This window comes from Pocillopora verrucosa, chromosome 13 (genome assembly GCF_036669915.1).
Source record: "Pocillopora verrucosa isolate sample1 chromosome 13, ASM3666991v2, whole genome shotgun sequence".
NCBI lineage: Eukaryota > Metazoa > Cnidaria > Anthozoa > Scleractinia > Pocilloporidae > Pocillopora > Pocillopora verrucosa.
This window is the reverse complement of record NC_089324.1, coordinates 17,358,739-17,380,012: the sequence shown is the minus strand read 5'-3', so window position 1 is coordinate 17,380,012 and position 21,274 is coordinate 17,358,739. Positions and strand designations below refer to the sequence as shown.

The 21,274-nt window shown below is 38.3% G+C and overlaps 4 pseudogenes; all 4 read right to left on the bottom strand.

The window, feature by feature from the left end:
- Positions 1–4,658: 4,658 nt before the first annotated feature.
- LOC131797450 (vesicular inhibitory amino acid transporter-like) lies at positions 4,659–5,902 on the bottom strand (annotated as a pseudogene).
- A 5,108-nt stretch (positions 5,903–11,010) lies between these two features.
- On the bottom strand, positions 11,011–11,639 carry LOC131797451 (cyclic GMP-AMP synthase-like receptor 3; annotated as a pseudogene).
- Positions 11,640–13,281: 1,642 nt separating this feature from the next.
- On the bottom strand, positions 13,282–14,660 carry LOC131797448 (vesicular inhibitory amino acid transporter-like; annotated as a pseudogene).
- A 3,418-nt stretch (positions 14,661–18,078) lies between these two features.
- Positions 18,079–19,411, bottom strand: LOC131797454 (vesicular inhibitory amino acid transporter-like; annotated as a pseudogene).
- Positions 19,412–21,274: the final 1,863 nt, after the last annotated feature.

Below are 21,274 nucleotides of genomic sequence, written 5' to 3'. Positions count from 1 at the left end.
AGATTATAAACTGCTTGTAATTTCTTAATAGAAAATAATACATAGGTGCGCTTAGATTTAGATATAGGATTTCTCTTCGAGTTGAACACGAGAAGAGAAATTCCATATGTTCATGTTACGTTTTATTTGATTTATTACATAAACGCCATAGGCTTTGACTGACGTTAAAATTAAACAACGTCCTTAGATTAAGAAAGGGGAACACTTTGTGATTTATTCCGGCACAATCCGACAGAGTGGCAAGAAAGGTGAGTGACGTGTCAGCAGCTGACTGACGATATCAAATACACGTTAAAAAAAAGTCGCAATTTTACACGTGTAAAACCCGACTCTGCACGTGGTTGATCGTAACAATTGCGACAAAACAGAGGAAATTGCCTCAATCCATTTTTATAGCAGTATCGCAAGCATATGAAAATCCTCTCTTTTTCTAACGGGAGGATTGACTTTCCGATGATAAAGGTTCAAGAGACAGGAAAAGGGATTCTATTAAGTCATCATTCGCAAAATGATTCATCCCGTTAATTTAACATAAATTCATGCCGACTTGGACTCTCTTTGGTAACTAACCATTGTGTTACGGGTTATCAAGAGGGAATAATGAGTTTTATAGATGGCACAGTATTGGTAGGAAACTTTGTTATATTTTGTTCCTTTTACACGTATGTTAGCATAATTCATAATGCACAATACAGTCTAGACTTCGAAGAGCCCCTGCTTTTCGGGGAAGTCCGTCGCGTGATTGATTAAAAAAAATAATTGAACAATTTTCGTAAACGGCCGTTTTTATGCTAGAGACGTTAAAGTCGTCTCGAGACGACTTTAACGTCTTAGACAACTTTAACGTCTCTAGCATAAAAACGGCCAACTTTGCCCTGTTTACGAGGGATACAATTCTAACGAACTAGTATCAATCAAATTGTTTTATTCTACTCTCGTATTCGCTTATTTACAACGGGTGTGTAAAAAGCTACTCTGCAAAATTTGTAAGAAATCACTCTCTTATACGATATTCTCTACATTGTGATTGGTTGTTGCCAAGTACTGATTTAAAAGGTCATTCAAGGTTGCGTTGATCATGTAAACCGATCAATGTCCCAAAATCACTTTAGGCGGAGCTTCTAGCTCTTGACATGATATTCACACTCATCATCTGACATGTGTCACGCACGAATCAAAATAAAAAATCGCGGAGAAAAGTTTTTTCTCAAGGGATTTGTTTGCTGACGTCATGAGCGTGCACAATAGGAATATGAAGCACGCTCACGCAATCGAATTTGATTAGACAAATTTACTAGTTATGTTATTAAAGCACTTGGAAATTTTTAAGAACACTCGAGAAGTGCGAGAAGCGGGAGCCGAAGGCTGAACACTACTATTTGTTAGTTGCGATTACTTTTTCCTAATGTGAGGGTAGCGGACGAATAATTTTGGCGGTTTTTCTACTGTGTTGGTTATCGGTGAAATCGTAAAACTTTCGATGATTGAAGGTTAATTTTCTATTTTGACCATCGGCGCCTAAATGAGGGTCTCAATTACGTATAACGGTTAACCGCAGGCAGACCACACTGTGAGTTAACATGTTGGCTATTTACAGGGAGTTTCCCTAATGGTCGCGGGTCGCGTGTCGCGGGTTTTAAAAAAGTCGCGGCTTTTTGATTAGACAAATTTACTAGCTATGTTATTAAAGCACTTAGAAATTTTTAAGAACACTCGAGAAGTGCGAGAAGCGGGAGCCGAAGGCTGAATACTAGTATTTGTTAGTTGCGGTTACTTTTTCCTAATGTCAGGGTCACGGACGAATAATTTTTTGGCGGTTTTTCTACTGTGTTGGTTATCGGTGAAATCATAAAGCTTTCGACGATTGACGGTTAATTTTCTATTTTGACCATTGGCGCCTAAATGAGGGTCTCAACTACGTATAACGGTTAATCACAGGCAGCATCATCTCCCATAGTGGCCTGATAGATTCAGTCATGATTATGTTTACGTAACGAAGAGGAAATGACTTCTGAAGTTTGTAGGTTGATTGTCTTTTCCAAGGCAAGTGATGTGAAATGAACTCTAGGGAAGCATTTCATATGAATATCTTTGGCATTTTGTGTACCAGTGCACGAGGACAAAACTTTGCAGCAGGGCAGTGACATTCGGGAAATGATGTAATCTACACTAGAAGCCATTGGCAGCTTGATTTGGTTTGAACGTATGACTAATTTTGGACAATACATACATGTAAAGTATGTGTGATGAGCGTAGGTTTCTTTTGTCCATTAGGGCATAAATTTCTATTTTCAGTTGGTTGAGAGCAAAATGTTTACTACAATCGTTGTATTTAGGTTTTGTGGGTCTGTATTTTCAATAAAGAACACAGAAACATTTAGTTGAGGTAGGTAGATAGAAGGTTGCAAATGAAGAATCTAGGGAAAAAAGATAGGTGCATTACAAGATCAGAACACAAGCAATATTTTAATGAATCATATGTAGAGTTAAGTACTCTGAAGTAACATTATATTAACTTTGCTAATAATTTTCAACCCAATAAGATTTAGAATTTGACCTGGAGGTTTTATTTAACAGAAAGTTGAATAGAGATAGAGTGTCACCATAAGAGATTTCAGGAACAGTAATAATAGACGTAACTTAAACACAACAGAGTTCAATGTACAGGCAAGTGCACGATGGTATCATATGATTTAAAGTACCAGAATCTTTCAATTTTTCTTATTATTGAAATTGTAATTTCATGCTAGCGTGTCTACCAAATTCAAGTTATGTGGAGACGTGAAATGAATAGGTGAACTTGACATCATCATGCAAATGGTCAACTTCACATCATCATGCAAAGTGCTAATCTACCATACAAAAAGGTCCAAAACAAACATGGTAAGCAACTGAACTTCATGTATCACTTTCTGTTAGAGCATACAAGAGGACTTGTGAGACCTGCTTCTCTCTTATTTTCCAGAACAACATTGAACTTCTTGAACCAATCAAAATTCAGAATGACTGCGACAGTTTGGAACTGATCTGTTAAGACTGTGCTTTTAAGGGGTCTACAGACGTGATAAGAACCCCTTGGTCTCCGAGGATGCCTGATGGTTTTTAAATCCACATCAAGTAGCTCTAACTTCTAACTATAAATGTAACAAATGTCAGTTCCATTGAACTGTCTTCATAAAAACTCAACAAAGTCTAAGCTACATTAATTAAAGTGTACTTTGATATACTAATTAAGCACAAGTAAATTTTTAACAAACAACAAATGTCTTTAGCTCATGGGGTGTGTGGGGTTTGAAGTATTTGAAAAATTTACAAGTGCTTATCACATGAGAAATCATTTTATGAATTATTCGTAATGTATACATGAAAGATACACATTCACAAGAAATCAACAAACTGATAGCAGATAAATTTGACAGTACTGACTAAATGAAGTGTGTGCCATCAAAATTTGTCCTTCAGCTGAATTCTTACTCAGGGATGCAATTTTGTTAGTGTTTATCAATATAAATAAAAGTATCCAAGCTTTTGTTTATTTTTGTCAGCTTCTGCATATATCAATAAGAACAACCTACTTTGTGTAACTCTGGTTGGTTTCTTATGTGATCTATTGTTGCTGAGCCTAGTTTATATTCGTACTTGAGTTGTTACTTTTGCACTAATGATAAATGAAAGACGCACCTAGCTGTTTTCAGCCGATCAAAAAAGTGTAATTTTTCATGTATACTAGTATTGTGATGAATTAACCAAAACCAAACCAGTAATTGAAAAGCAGTTGTAGTCTACCAAATAAAGGCCTAATACACATGTATTGCTACCATGTATAAATACCAATACTTATCTGAGCCATTATGAAGAGAATCTAGAAGACTTCCAAGCTTACAGGAAGTCATGAAATGTTAAGGTCTGAATAATTCTGGGCATTACTTGCAAAACATAACACTAACTAATCACATTTCAGTTTTAACATTAAAGTACTGCGCTCACTCGTGAGCTATCGAGTCGAACACTCGAAGAGAAATTCCATATCTACGCGCCCATGTATTATTCTCTATTTATTTCTCCACAATAATTACAGTTTTTCAAGCCCTTTTACTTTCTACCTGTGAAAGAAAACACCTGACGATCAGATTCTAGACCTTTTGTAATAAGAGAGTCAAAGAACAATGGTAGTTTCTTATATGCCCTTCACACCCGCGACTCGCCCAAGCTTATGGAAATATACTACACTGGGCAGTGAAAAACTGATCATACTATTGTGGTGTTTCTGTTCCAAAGCTCGGCAAAAAACGATAAGCTTTTATAGAAATTTAACTTAGAGATAGATCAAACCGTGACCAACGCACCAGCAATAAATTTAAGAGGAGTTTAATTTCTTGACGACACGATCGAAACCTTCTATTTACACGCCATTGCCAGTGGTTTCTAAGTAGAGTATTACAAACATAGTACATCAAGAACAGAACGACTAACTACAAGATTGGAAATAACAAGAAATGTGTATAACATAGGCAATATTATATCTTCAATCTTAACCAGCTGCAAGCTCATTCACTAATATTCAAATACCTGGGGAGTGAATCTACAGTGGAAAAAGTTACACTGCCGTGTAGTAATGTAATACTCGAAAAAAAAGAACGAAATTTAACTCTTTTCGTTTAGATAAAAAAAGAAAAACACGATGAAGTCTAAAGCTGAAGGATTTTCTTTCCGGTGAAAATTAAACCTGTAAAACTCGCAAAAACTCCAACAAATATTATCAAAATATCGAAAAGATCTGATATAGTTTTAAGTTGTCCTTTTGGATATTCAGGTGAAAAACTGCAGGAAAAATCAAAGCAACTCAGGAACCACTTAAACTTTCGATGAATGACATAAAAAGCGCAAAATGTGGAATAGAAATCGCGGGTAGAAGTGTTAGAAAATTTGTCAACACTCGAATGCCGATGAACCAAACAATGTCGGGACATCTGAATGGAAGTGAGTCGACTGAAAAAATTTCCTCGATTGTGTAGATTATGGAAAGAGAACGTTTAAAATCAAAAATCCGTTGACAAAGACTCGTAGAAATCCCATGGGAAGGCTATTTGCAATCACATCTGGAATATCTGGGCTAAACGACAAGAAAGCACAAACTGAAAAAACGATCTTGAGGATTGTAACGAAGGTATAAGATAGCGCAAGTATCTTGGGGAACTGTGATCTGTTTTCATGCTTTCCTCGACTCCTGGCAGTGCAGGATGACAATTGTAGCTGAAGATTATAATTGCTAATGAGACTGGCGCGTCATCGATATTTCAGACTAATATAAGGCTAAAATTCCACTTAGAGCCATGTGCTATGCCAAAAGCTAAGACAGCTATTACTGCTACTGATAAAGCTACAACACTCACTAAACTGAACCATGCAACCTGTGAAAGATTCTTTACGAAAATGGTCGGGAACCCAATTGTAGCTGCAATGACCATCCAAATTTTATCGGACACCGGTATCCTTGGAAATTGCTTGAGAGCGAGGCGCATAAGACAAGATACAAAGACGCCAGTATAAACAGTGCGATCAGCTGGACAGCGGCAACAATAGCACCACCAAAGCGAGGCCAGCAGGCTTTACCGAGCTCTTTATAGTTGGACCTGACTCGAATTCTTTCGCCTTCGTTGTTGGTCTCATACAGGCACTCTATCAATATAGCTACGAAGTAGTAGGTGATAAAGGGAACCATGACCAGAGCTGCTATCGCTACCAGACCACTCTCAGCAATCACGTAAGGAAGAGCGAGGAGGCCGGTGCCCTCGATATCACTCATGAGGTTAGCAACCGCTTTCCATAAGCTCGACCTTTCTGCAGACTCTTCATTTTGATCGACCGCGTCTTCTTCTTGGATCAGGATTTTTTTTTTCATGTTCTTTTCCTTCTCGTTCTTCCTCTCCTTTTTCGGTATGGTTTTTCAGCAAATGATAGCTGGTAGTTTCAGACATTTTGCTACGCAAAACGTTCTTACACGGATGGTACCTATAATATCTTCAGATCACCTCAAACTTTGCAATATGATGAGTTACTTCTCTATGTGGTTCTTGCAGCTGCCATATGGTTAAGAATTATGGTTATGGTTGTTAGACTCTTTACCACTCGTTACGGCCAGAGAGCTCAAATGAGTGAAATGGACTGAGACCAATTTCAATTCCAATAATCACGGATCGGACCACGTGGCACCTCGTGGTGTGATCAGAGACAAGTTATCAAGTGATATACTATCTTTAGAGATTTAGATTTAACAAATAGAGAAGCCTTGACTGTGCTCTGTTCTGTTATAAAGCACGCAGGAAGCGGCTAGAGCGCGAAAGAAGTGTAGGGAGAAACACGAGACGTAGTCGAGTGTTTCTTCCCACTTTCTTCCCCCTTCTTAAGCCAATCAGAATCCCCGTTAGAATCGTTCAAATAATCTGATTGGCTGTACAAGACTAAAGCTGTCAAAAGTGTCAAAACATCAAAGTTCAAAAACCATCAAAGTTCACATTCTACGATAGTTTACAAACTAAAATAGTTCGGCAAGTCGAATTTAACACTTTGGCCGGAAGTCTCTAGTACAGAATCTTGAAGTTAAATGTTCAGTGAACTTCAGCCGAATTATGGCTCATAAAAACACGCGAGTTTTTATCACATGACAAGGTAGAAAAAAAACTGTTCAAGGCGAGTGTTTTTTGAATGAACGACAGCCGAATTCACCGGAACATGAAGATCGCTCGTGATGACAGCGCCGCAAAACTCGGCTGCAGTGACTGATGTGACTTTCCACTCAACGTATCGAAAAGGATATCAGAGCAAGCTCTTATTTTTTCACTCGAAGGGTGGCCGATTTAGTTTCTGAGGCTTGCTTTACTGTGATGACCGGAGATCGCCATGATGAGCGAGCCGCGATGAACTTCAGCATGATCATATTCGCTCAGACACCGTCATGATTGGTATGAATTTTAACAATTATGCCAGTTTAGTTAAATTTTTCATCATTTGTGTTTGTTCTGTTTTGTTTTTGAACACTGAACTTTATACACTGTACGAGTTTTAGCTGTGTTTGATTTTTATTACCGTGCGTAAGCTTGCAATCTAACTGAGCGTGAAAATCTTTAAAACTCGGAATGTTTATTTTGTTTTTCCTTTGAGGATTTTCGTATCTGCTCAAGTTTAAATAACGTAAATTACGGCGCCAGGTATGTTTGCAAATCTTTTTTTGATTCTTCTGTTGCTACTTGCCGGCTCCCTCCAGTTCCGAAACTTCACTTTCAATCATCGGAAAAAAGCTAAAAAGAAGTCCCGGAAAAGCTCGAACATAGTACAATTTGGCAGATGGTGTGACAGCTTTAGCTCAGCTCTATGCTCTATACTCTCATAGAGCACGCTCTTTCAACCAATGACAGCGCGCGTTATATCCGAACTTTACTATAAATGGAAATATTAAGCTGAATATTGATATTTAAGGCGAAATAAAAAGAAATATCGGTGAATATCTGGAAACCTGACTGTAAGACCTTCCTCTCTGGCTATAACTTTTCGTGGCAGGCGTCTAAAATAGTGAGATATGAAAGAACTTTGCATCATTTGGGGGTTCATCTTAAGCTTTTTTCATCTTTTCCTATCTTTTTTATGTATTCATTTTTTTACGGTTGACGTTTAAATTTTAGTAGAGGGGGTAAGTTTCCAAAGAAACTGTGGTGCTGTGTCCGCGGGGGTACAACATACTACGTACACCTTCTTGTCTATAAACCCGGCACACACAACCCACAATTCCTCTATTCCCTTCGACAAAGGGTCATGTCTCGAAAAGCTAGCGTTTAAAACTATCCACGGTGCCCACATAATTTATATTATAAACTCAGTTGATAAATAGAGACTGATATTATAAACTGCTTGTAATTTCTTAATTAACAAATAGAGAAGCCTTCACTGTGCTCTGTTCTGTTATAAAGCACGCAGGAAGCGGCTAGAGCACGAAAGAAGTGTAGGGAGAAACACGAGACGTAGTCGAGTGTTTCTCCCCACTTCTTGAATGAACGACAGCCGAATTCACCGAAACGTGAAGATCGCTCAAGATTCGGCAAAACTCGGCTGCGGTGACTTTCCACTCAACGCATTGGAAAGGATATAAGAGCAAGCTCTTATTTTTTCACTCGAAGGGCGGCTGATATAGTTTCTGAGACTTGCTTTACTGTGATGACCGGAGATCGCCATGATGAGCGAGCCGCGATGAACTTCAGCATGATCATATTCGCTCAGACACCGTCATGATTAGAATGAATTTTAACAGTTATGCCAATTTGGTTATATTTTTCATCATTTGTGTTTGTTCTGTTTTGTTTTTGAACACTGAACTTTAAATACTATATAAGTGTTCGCTGTGTTTGATTGTTATTTCCGTACGTAAGCTTGCAATCTAACTGAGCGCGAGTTAATCTTTAAAACTCGGAATGTCTATTTTGTTTTTCCTTTGAGGATTTTCGCATCTTCTCACGTTTTAATAACGTAAATTACGGCGCCTGGTATGTTTACAAACCTTCATTTGGTTCTTCTGTTGCTACTTGCCGGCTCCCTCCAGTTCCGAAACTTCACTGAGTTTCAACTATCGGAAAAAAGCTAAAAAGAAGTCCCGGAAAAGCTCGAACATAGTACAATTTGGCAGATGGTGTGACAGCTTTAGCTCAGTTCTATGCTCTATACTCTCATAGAGCACGCTCTTTCAACCAATGACAGCGCGCGTTATATCCAAACTTTATTATAAATGAAAATATTAAGCTGAATATTAATATTTAAGGCGAAATAAAAAGAAATATCGGTGAATATCTGGAAACCTGACTGTAAGACCTTCCTCTCTGGCTATAACTTTTCGCGGCAGGCGTCTAAAATAGTGAGATATGAAAGAACTTTGCATCATTTGGGGGTTCATCTTAAGCTTTTTTCATCTTTTCCTATCTTTTTATGTATTTATTTTTTTACGGTTGACGTTTAAATTTTAGTAGAGGGGGTAAGTTTCCAAAGAAACTGTGGTGCTGTGTCCGCGGGGGTACAACATACTACGTACACCTTCCTGTCTATAAACCCGGCACACACAACCCACAATTCCTCTATTCCCTTTGACAAAGGGTCATGTCTCGAAAAGCTAGCGTTTAAAACTATCCACGGTGCCCACATAATTTAAATTATAAACTCAGTTGATAAATAGAGACTGATATTATAAACTGCTTGTAATTTCTTAATTAACAAATAGAGAAGCCTTCACTGTGTTCTGTTCTCTTATAAAGCACGCAGGAAGCGGCTAGAGCACGAAAGAAGTGTGGGGAGAAACACGAGACGTACGGCGCCTGGTATGTTTACAAACCTTCATTTGGTTCTTCTGTTGCTACTTGCCGGCTCGCTTCAGTTCCGAAACTTCACTTTCAATTATCGGAAAAAAGCTAAAAAGAAGTCCTGGAAAAGCTCGAACATAGTACAATTTGGCAGATGGTGTGACAGCTTTAGCTCAGCTCTATGCTCTATACTCTCATAGAGCACGCTCTTTCAATTGCAACAAAACAGAGGAAATTGCTTCAATCCATTTTTATAGCAGTAACGCAAGCATATAAAAATCCTCTCTTTTTCTAACGGGAGGATTGACTTTCCGGTGATAAAGGTTCAAGAGACAGGAAAAGGAATTCTATTATGTCATCATTCACAAAATGATTCATCCCGTTAATTTAACATAAATTCATGCCGACTTGGACTCTCTTTGGTAACTAACCATTGTGTTACGGGTTATCAAGAGAAAATAATGAGTTTTATAGATGGCACAGTATTGGTAGGAAACTTTGTTATATTTTGTTCCTTTTACACGTATGTTAGCATAATTCATAATGCACAATACAGTCTAGACTACGAAGAGCCCCTGCTTTTCGGGGAAGTCCGTCGCGTGATTGATTAAAAAAAATTATTGAACAATTTTCGTAAACGGCCGTTTTTATGCTAGAGACGTTAAAGTTGTCTAAGACGTTAAAGTTGTCTAAGACGTTAAAGTCGTCTCGAGACGACTTTAACGTCTTAGACAACTTTAACGTCTCTAGCATAAAAACGGCCAACTTTGCCCTGTTTACGAGGGATACAATTCTAACGAACTAGTATCAATCAAATTGTTTTATTCCACTCTCGTATTCGCTTATTTACAACGGGTGTGTAAAAAGCTACTCTGCAAAATTTGTAAGAAATCACTCTCTTATACGATATTCTCTACATTGTGATTGGTTGTTGCCAAGTACTGATTTAAAAGGTCATTCAAGGTTGCGTTGATCATGTAAACCGAACAATGTCCCAAAATCACTTAAGGCGGAGCTTCTAGCTCTTGACATGATATTCACAATCATCATCTGACATGTGTCACGCACGAATCACAAAGTCTCCGACAAAATATCTTAGCGCGCCGCGCGGAACTCTTTGAGGGTTCTGGGCGGCGCTCTAACATCCATATTTGCGCATTGATTTATTTTTGACTGGTGCGTCGGAATTCTGCGAAAAGGAGGAGTTGCACGTCGTCGAAATAGAGTCTTGCTTCTAGAAAATGTATCAAGAAGCATAAAGAAGCCAAAAATGTCATGAAAACAGTGAATCTATGTGTTACAGTCAAGAGAATATATTCTCTTGGTTACAGCGTGGATAAGATAATCCTTTGCCTCATATAGGTTTCTTAAACGGACGGTAATTGCAGTTGATTATTTGCAAAGACCGTTGAAGTAATTGTCTGGTGCTCCAAGTGATACATTACGAAGACTAATACAAAACTACTTACTTTTCCGGGAAATCACTTTCTTTACAGCAATTTTCACTGATTTAGATCAAGTGGTGAACAAAATTGCATGAGTTTGTGAAACAAAAGTGCCTTGTCACTTGTTTATTGTTTGTGCGTATTCAAAAAGTGTTCATTCTTCAGTAATTAATTACATAGATGAAATTCTGAAATATTGGCAGATTTCATTGATTGTGCCCAACAGTCTATCCCGAAATTGCATAGAACAACTGTTTTTCATCTGAAAGTAACTGCTGCAGTCTTGCCCCGATGCTCTTACGTGACGAGACACTGAGCACTTTCATCAGATTAACGCGGGGAACGAAGTAATGCGGCAAATCTTTTTTCGCGATACACTCCCGAATGTACCTCAACATGCCCAGGAATCTCTCCCCAAGCTGATCTGAGCGCCAGTTTTGATCAAGACTATGATAGTGTAGAAAGGCTGTTTTTAGCAGGTGGAAATGAAAAGGGCGCAGCTTTCTGTCGGAATTGAAAAGGAATTTGAGAACTTTTAGACATTCCGCACGACAAGTACTTCCGGAACGGTCCAAACTGGACAGCGCTCTCTTTCACGCAGCGAAAATGATTTCCGCCACAAAATCGCACGCTCTGTGTTATTTTCCAACTCGAATTTTGTGTATTCTTGAAAAGCGCACGGCACGAAATATCGCGACATTCCGGTGTCATCCTCGATCTTTACACAAGGCACCAACTGCGCGGTTACAGAGCCTCCTCTATTAGTATCCCGGATAATCATCTCAACCGCTGTTCCATGCTTGTGAGTCCGCACTCTCGTTCCATCTAAGATTCTTTTTGAGCTTTCAGTCCAGTTTCAGTGCCTATTTATTCAAAATGACATGAGAAAAATCATGTGATTACCTGTAATTATAATATCGGGAACTGTGCTGTTTTTGTAAGTAATTATCAATTATGAAGAGAAATTCCATATCTACGCGCGCCCATGTATTATTCTCTATTTATTTCTCCACAATAATTACAGTTTTTCAAGCCCTTTTGCTTTCTACTTGTGAAAGAAAACACCTGACGATCAGATTCTAGACCTTTTGTAATAAGAGAGTCAAAGAACAATGGTAGTTTCTTATATGTCCTTCAAACCCGCGACTCGCCCAAGCTTATGGAAATATACTAAACTGGGCAGTGAAAAACTGATCATACTATTGTAGTGTTTCTGTTCCAAAGCTCGGCAAAAAACGATATGCTTTTATAAAAATTTAACTTAGAGATAGATCAAACGGTGACCAACACACCAGCAATAAATTTAAGAGGAGTTTAATTTAGATGGATAGATGGATAGATAGACTGTTTATTCACAAATACATCGCGGTCATTAGACTGAATTGCGTATTTCACAGAGAAATATATAAATAGGCAAATGTTAAAACTAATCACAAACATATGTACATGATATAAAAATATAAGTATCTAATGGGATTAAAATATGTATAGTTACTAGCTAAGTACTACGCGTTGTTTGTTGTTAGGCATCTTTGGACATTGCATACACAAAGGACTGTCTAAAGCGGTCTGTGCGCGAGCGTGGTAGATTATATGTTCTCTGTTGTCGCAGGCAGTAGCTTTGTTCACTTCTTGGAGGCAGTAAGTTGTGTACTTTAAGCCCCGAGTTGTTGGCGATTGAATCAAAGAGTCGTTTACATAGTTCATTGCGTCTCTCTTTTAGCGTTGGTAGGCCTAGTCTGTCCAAGCAGTCCTGATATGACATATCTGGGAGAATTATGGAAAGAACTCTTTTCTGTATTCTCTCTATATCCTCGCTGAGGTAAGCGGGAAGCGCGTGATGGAAGAGGGGAGCGCAATATTCTAGAACAGATCTGATTGTTGTACAGTAGAAATCAACAATGTCATTACAAGGTACCCGAGCCCTTTTCAGGAGAACAATGAAATATATCCGCTTGTTTGCCTTCTTAATGCAATTTACGACGTGATTGTTCCATTTGTTTTCTATAATTTGTTGACGACACGATCGAAACCTTCCATTTACACGCCATTGCCAGTGATTTCTGAGTAAAGTATTACAAACATAGTACATCAAGAACGGAACGACTAACTACAAGATTGGAAATAGCAAGAAATGTGTATAACATAGGCAATACTAATAACATAAGGAACACGGGACACTCGACGAAAGATCAAGTTACGTGACGATTTTGGACTACGGCTGCATAAGAACGTAGTTGCGATTACCTTCTACTCGAGCTAACACCGTTATATTTGCATGATCCAAGCGAAAGTCAAACTTATATGGATAGCCTCGTGGACTAGGGTTAGGAGGGGGATTGTTTTCTATACAAACTATTGGATATCGCAGATCATATCTTCAATATTAACCAGCTGCAAGCTCATTCGCTAACATTCAAATACCTGAGGAGTGAATCTACAGTGGAAAAAGTTACACTGCCATGTGGCAATGTAATATTCGAAAAAAAGAACAAAATTTAACTATTTTTGTTTACATAAAAAAAAGGAAAACACGATGAAGTCTAAAGTTGAAGGATTTTCTTTCCAGTGAAAATTAAACCTGTAAAACTTACAAAAACTCCAACAAATATCACCAAAATATCAAAAGTGATCTGATATAGTTTTAAGTTGTCCTTTTGGATATTCAGGTGAAAAACTGCAGGAAAAATCAAGGCAACGCAGGAACCACTTAAACTTTCGATGAATGACATAAAAAGCGCAAAATGTGGAATAGAAATTGCGGGTAGAAGTGTTAGAAAATTTGTCAACACTCGAATGCCGATGAACCAAACAATCTCAGGACATCTGAATGGTAGTGAATCGACTGAAAAAATTTCCTCGATTGTGTGGATTATGGTAATGACACTAAAAGGATATGAAAAGAGAACGTTTAAAATCAAAAATCCGTTGACAAAGACTCGTAGAAATCCCATGGGAAGGCTATTTGCAATCACATCCGGAATATCTGGGCTAAACGACAGGAAAGCACAAACTGAAAAAACGATCTTGAGGATTGTAACGAAGATATAAGATAGCGCAAGTATCTTGGGGAACTGTGATCTGTTTTGCATGCTTTCCTCGACTCTTGGCAGTACAGCATGACAATTGTAGCTGTAGATTATAATTGCTAATGAGACTGGCGCGTCATCGATATTCCAGACTAATATAAGGCTAAAATTCCACTTAGAGCCATGTGCTATGCCAAAAGCTAAGACAGCTATTACTGCTACAGATAAAGCTACAACACTCACTAAACTGAACCATGCAGCCTGTGAAAGATTCTTTACGAAAATGGTCGGGAACCCAATTGTAGCTGCAATGACCATCCAAATTTTATCGGACACCGGTATCCCTGGAAATATACTGCTTGAGAGCGAGGCGCATAAGACAAGATACAAAGACGCCAGCATAAACAGGTCGATCAGCTGGACAGCGGCAACAATAGCACCACCAAAGCGAGGCCAGCAGGCTTTACCGAGCTCTTTATAGTTGGACCTGACTCGAATTCTTTCGCCTTCGTTGTTGGTCTCATACAGGCACTCTATCAATATAGCTCCGGTGTAGTAGGTGATAAAGGGAACCATGACCAGAGCTGCTATCGCTACCAGACCACTCTCAGCAATCACGTAAGGAAGAGCGAGGAGGCCGGTACCCTCGATATCACTCATGAGGTTAGCAACCGCTTTCCATAAGCTCGACCTTTCTGCAGACTCTTCATTTTGATCGACCGCGTCTTCTTCTTGGATCAGGATTTTTTTTTCATGTTCTTTTCCTTCTCGTTCTTCCTCTCCTTCTTCAGTATGGTTTTTCAGAAAATGATAACTGGTAGTTTCAGACATTTTGCTACGCAAAACAATCTTGTTATTCCTGAGGAACACAAGTTACTCGGTTAGATATGGAATGTAACAGCTGATTATTAACAATAAAAGCGAATCAAATGTTCCAAATTCCCTTCCCCCTCCCCCCATATCGAAGGAATATTGTTCGCTAAACGAGAACCGGGAAAGTCATTCCACATCGTGAAAAATGTTGTGGTTCACGTTTCGTAGTAAGATCAATACTGTCGCACGAAGTTGACTACATACTGCAAAAGTCACATCAATTTTACTATTTTATGTGAAAGCCGAAAACGTTTACGGTAACGTTCAAAATTACGAAAAATATAATATTTGAAACTATTACCTTTTACGACTAAATATCAATTCGGTATTTATTTTTGACAAGTATCAGTGGAAATTTACGTAATGCAAACGTTTATAATTTGACGTAATGACCAAAATTATGACAAAATTTAAACATGCAATCAGTATGGCAAGCAAGTCTTTTGAGGCACCCTATTTTTAACGCTTAAAGTGAACTTCCTCGGAACGACACGCTGCGAAATTTGTTCCATCCGTTCTTACACGGATGGAACCTATAATATCTTCAGATCACCTCAAACTTTGCAATATGATGAGTTACTTCTCTATGTGGTTCTTGCAGCTGACATATGCTTAAGATATAAACTAAATACTAAATACTAAATCTATGTGGTTCTTGCAGCTGACATATGCTTAAGATATAAACTAAATACTCAATGGTGTGGTTCTGAAAAAAGTCGTTTTGTTTCTAAAGGAAAAATCTACATATTTATAATGTGTCATTTTAATTTGCTTCCGCTTGATAATAAGGTAATTCGTACAGGTAATCACATAATTTTAAGTGAAATTTGGAATCAATAAGCACGAGTCAATTGTGCTAGTCTTTGGAAAAATTTACAAGTGCCTATTTATTCAAAATGACACGAGAAAAATCAAGTGACTACGTATTATAAAATACATGAAGAAATACGAGATATAATAATTATGCAAAAGCAAAGCGCGCGCATCAAGTGCAAAAATTATTTATTCAAACCCTGCAAATGAAATTGTGCGTTCGGTCGAAACAACCGCGTAAGGTCAAAACAATAGTATACAATGATGTTTTACATCTTTGAGGCGCAAGAAAGTTCAATATCCGGCTTAACAGTTCAAGGAATTGTTTAGCCTGGTTTGTTACTTCTTTGCACTGAATTAACCCTCTTCTGCATTGAATTACCTGAAAACTGCATTTATCTTGACAAATCGGAACTAAGTAGTTTTTTTTATGTATCTTATAAATGTGGAAGAAAATTGTAACACTTTGCCGAACTGATTCTTCTCGTTCCGAGAATCAGGTCGCAAATGCTCCTCAATTTCACTCCTCAATAAATGCTCCTCAATAACACATTGCACTGTTGCATGAAGTCAATATTTCAGAACACGTTTTACCGTTTAACTCTCCGTCTCCGACAACAGTTGTGGAAGCTTGTTGGGTTGTTAGACTCTTCAAGTTACCGCCCGTTACGGCCAGAGAGCTCAAATGTGTGAAATGGATTGAGACCAATTTAATCACGGATGAATTTTAGTATCTGACGCCTCATTGGTTTTCGATTAGAACAAAAGTTCTAATAACGTTCTAAACCAAACTCCAGCTGTGAGATGATCATCTTGCACATTAGCAGTACATAAGAAAAGCCCTTCTTATGTAAGTATAATCACAGCGAGTTTCCTTACGCGACCAGTGTTTCACAAACTTCTAAAATTAATTCACCCGCCAACTTTTAGCATGGATGGACGTCTCACAGCAAATCACATCTGGAATATCTGGGCTAAACGACAGGAAAGCACAAACTGAAAAAACGATCTTGAGGATTGTAACGAAGATATAAGATAGCGCAAGTATCTTGGGGAACTGTGATCTGTTTTGCAAGCTTTCCTCGACTCCTGGCAGTGCAGGATGACAATTGTAGCTGAAGATTACAATTGCTAATGAGACTGGCGCGTCATTGATATTCCAGACTAATATAATAACAAACAACAAATGTCTAGTTAATGGGGTGTGTGGGGTTTGAAGTATTTGAAAAATTTACAAGTGCTTATCACATGAGAAATCATGTTATGAATTATTCGTAATGTATACATGAAAGATACACATTCACAAGAAATCAACAAACTGATAGCAGATAAATTTGACAGTACTGACTAAATGAAGTGTGTGCCATCAAAATTTGTCCTTCAGCTGAATTCTTACTCAGGGATACAATTTTGTTAGTGTTTATCAATATACATAAAAGTATCCAAGCTTTTGTTTATTTTTGTCAGCTTCTGCATATATCAATAAGAACAACCTACTTTGTGTAACTCTGGTTGGTTTCTTATGTGATCTATTGTTGCTGAGCCTAGTTTATATTCGTACTTGAGCTATTACTTTTGCACTAATGATAAATGAAAGAGGCACCTAGCTGTTTTCAGCCGATCAAAAAAGTGTAATTTTTCATGTATACTAGTATTGTGATGAATTAACCAAAACCAAACCAGTAATTGAAAAGGAGTTGTAGTCTACCAAATAAAGGCCTAATACACATGTATTGCTACCATGTATAAATACCAATACTTATCTGAGCCATTATGAAGAGAATCTAGAAGACTTCCAAGCTTACAGGAAGTCATGAAATGTTAAGGTCTGAATAATTCTGGGCATTACTTGGAAAACATAACACTAACTAATCACATTTCAGTTTTAACATTAAAGTACTGCGCTCACTCGTGAGCTATCGAGTCGAACACTCGAAGAGAAATTCCATATCTACGCGCCCATGTATTATTCTCTATTCATTTCTCCACAATAATTACAGTTTTTCAAGCCCTTTTACTTTCTACCTGTGAAAGAAAACACCTGACGATCAGATTCTAGACCTTTTGTAATAAGAGAGTCAAAGAACAATGGTAGTTTCTTATATGTCCTTCACACCCGCGACTCGCCCAAGCTTATGGAAATATACTACACTGGGCAGTGAAAAACTGATCATACTATTGTGGTGTTTCTGTTCCAAAGCTCGGCAAAAAACGATAAGCTTTTATAGAAATTTAACTTAGAGATAGATCAAACCGTGACCAACGCACCAGCAATAAATTTAAGAGGAGTTTAATTTCTTGACGACACAATCGAAACCTTCTATTTACACGCCATTGCCAGTGGTTTCTAAGAAGAGTATTACAAACATAGTACATCAAGAACAGAACGACTAATTACAAGATTGGAAATAACAAGAAATGTGTATAATATAGGCAATATTATATCTTCAATCTTAACCAGCTGCAAGCTCATTCACTAATATTCAAATACCTGGGGAGTGAATCTACAGTGGAAAAAGTTACACTGCCGTGTAGTAATGTAATACTCGAAAAAAAAGAACGTAATTTAACTCTTTTCGTTTAGATAAAAAAAGAAAAACACGATGAAGTCTAAAGCTGAAGGATTTTCTTTCCGGTGAAAATTAAACCTGTGAAACTCGCAAAAACTCCAACAAATATTATCAAAATATCGAAAAAGATCTGATATAGTTTTAAGTTGTCCTTTTGGATATTCAGGTGAAAAACTGCAGGAAAACTCAAAGCAACGCATGAACCACTTAAACTTTCGATGAATGACATAAAAAGCGCAAAATGTGGAATAGAAATTGCGGGTAGAAGTGTTAGAAAATTTGTCAACACTCGAATGCCGATGAACCCAACAATCTCAGGACATCTGAATGGAAGTGAATCGACTGAAAAAATTTCCTCGATTGTGTAGATTATGGTAATGACACTAAAAGGATATGAAAAGAGGACGTTTAAAATCAAAAATCCGTTGACAAAGACTCGTAAAATTCCCATGGGAAGGCTATTTGCAATCACATCCGGAATATCTGGGCTAAACGATAGGAAAGCACAAACTGAAAAAACGATCTTGAGGATTGTAACGAAGGTATAAGATAGCGCAAGTATCTTGGGGAACTGTGATCTGTTTTCATGCTTTCCTCGACTCCTGGCAGTGCAGGATAACAATTGTAGCTGAAGATTATAATTGCTAATGAGACTGGCGCGTCGTCGATATTTCAGACTAATATAAGGCTAAAATTCCACTTAGAGCCATGTGCTATGCCAAAAGCTAAGACAGCTATTACTGCTACAGATAAAGCTACAACACTCACTAAACTGAACCATGCAACCTGTGAAAGATTCTTTACGAAAATGGTCGGGAACCCAATTGTAGCTGCAATGACCATCCAAATTTTATCGGACACCGGTATCCCTGGAAATTGCTTGAGAGCGAGGCGCATAAGACAAGATACAAAGACACCAGCATAAACAGTGCGATCAGCTGGACAGCGGCAACAATAGCACCACCAAAGCGAGGCCAGCAGGCTTTACCGAGCTCTTTATAGTTGGACCTGACTCGAATTCTTTCGCCTTCGTTGTTGGTCTCATACAGGCACTCTATCGATATAGCTACGGAGTAGTAGGTGATAAAGGGAACCATGACCAGAGCTACCAGACCACTCTCAGCAATCACGTAAGGAAGAGCGAGGAGGCCGGTACCCTCGATATCACTCATGAGGTTAGCAACCGCTTTCCATAAGCTCGACCTTTCTGCAGACTCTTCGTTTTGATCGACCGCGTCTTCTTCTTGGAGCAGGATTTTTTTTTCATGTTCTTTTCCTTCTCGTTCTTCCTCTCCTTTTTCGGTATAGTTTTTCAGCAAATGATAGCTGGTAGTTTCAGACATTTTGCTACGCAAAACGTTCTTACACGGATGGAACCTATAATATCTTCAGATCACCTCAAACTTTGCAATATGATGAGTTACTTCTCTATGTGGTTCTTGCAGCTGCCATATGGTTAAGAATTATGGTTATGGTTGTTAGACTCTTTACCACTCGTTACGGCCAGAGAGCTCAAATGAGTGAAATGGACCGAGACCAATTTCAATTCCAATAATCACGGATCTGACCACGTGGCACCTCGTGGTGTGATCAGAGACAAGTTATCAAGTGATATACTATCGTTAGAGATTTAGATTTAACAAATAGAGAAGCCTTGACTGTGCTCTGTTCTGTTATAAAGCACGCAGGAAGCGGCTAGAGCGCGAAAGAAGTGTAGGGAGAAACACGAGACGTAGTCGAGTGTTTCTTCCCACTTTCTTCCCCCTTCTTAAGCCAATCAGAATCCCCGTTAGAATCGTTCAAATAATCTGATTGGCTGTACAAGACTAAAGCTGTCAAAAGTGTCAAAACATCAAAGTTCAAAAACCATCAAAGTTCACATTCTACGATAGTTTACAAACTAAAATAGTTCGGCAAGTCGAATTTAACACTTTGGCCGGAAGTCTCTAATACAGAATCTTGAAGTTAAATGTTCAGTGAACTTCAGCCGAATTATGGCTCATAAAAACACGCGAGTTTTTATCACATGACAAGGTAGAAAAAAAACTGTTCAAGGCGAGTGTTTTTTGAATGAACGACAGCCGAATTCACCGGAACATGAAGATCGCTCGTGATGACAGCGCCGCAAAACTCGGCTGCAGTGACTGATGTGACTTTCCACTCAACGTATCGAAAAGGATATCAGAGCAAGCTCTTATTTTTTCACTCGAAGGGTGGCCGATTTAGTTTCTGAGGCTTGCTTTACTGTGATGACCGGAGATCGCCATGATGAGCGAGCCGCGATGAACTTCAGCATGATCATATTCGCTCAGACACCGTCATGATTGGTATGAATTTTAACAATTATGCCAGTTTAGTTAAATTTTTCATCATTTGTGTTTGTTCTGTTTTGTTTTTGAACACTGAACTTTATACACTGTACGAGTTTTAGCTGTGTTTGATTTTTATTACCGTGCGTAAGCTTGCAATCTAACTGAGCGTGAAAATCTTTAAAACTCGGAATGTTTATTTTGTTTTTCCTTTGAGGATTTTCGTATCTGCTCAAGTTTAAATAACGTAAATTACGGCGCCAGGTATGTTTGCAAATCTTTGTTTGATTCTTCTGTTGCTACTTGCCGGCTCCCTCCAGTTCCGAAACTTCACTTTCAATCATCGGAAAAAAGCTAAAAAGAAGTCCCGGAAAAGCTCGAACAGACTACAATTTGGCAGATGGTGTGACAGCTTTAGCTCAGCTCTATGCTCTATACTCTCATAGAGCACGCTCTTTCAACCAATGACAGCGCGCGTTTTATCCGAACTTTACTATAAATGGAAATATTAAGCTGAGTATTAATATTTAAGGCGAAATAAAAAGAAATATCGGTGAATATCTGGAAACCTGACTGTAAGACCTTCCTCTCTGGCTATAACTTTTCGTGGCAGGCGTCTAAAATAGTGAGATATGAAAGAACTTTGCATCATTTGGGGGTTCATCTTAAGCTTTTTTCATCTTTTCCTATCTTTTTTATGTATTCATTTTTTTACGGTTGACGTTTAAATTTTAGTAGAGGGGGTAAGTTTCCAAAGAAACTGTGGTGCTGTGTCCGCGGGGGTACAACATACTACGTACACCTTCTTGTCTATAAACCCGGCACAAACAACCCACAATTCCTCTATTCCCTTCGACAAAGGGTCATGTCTCGAAAAGCTAGCGTTTAAAACTATCC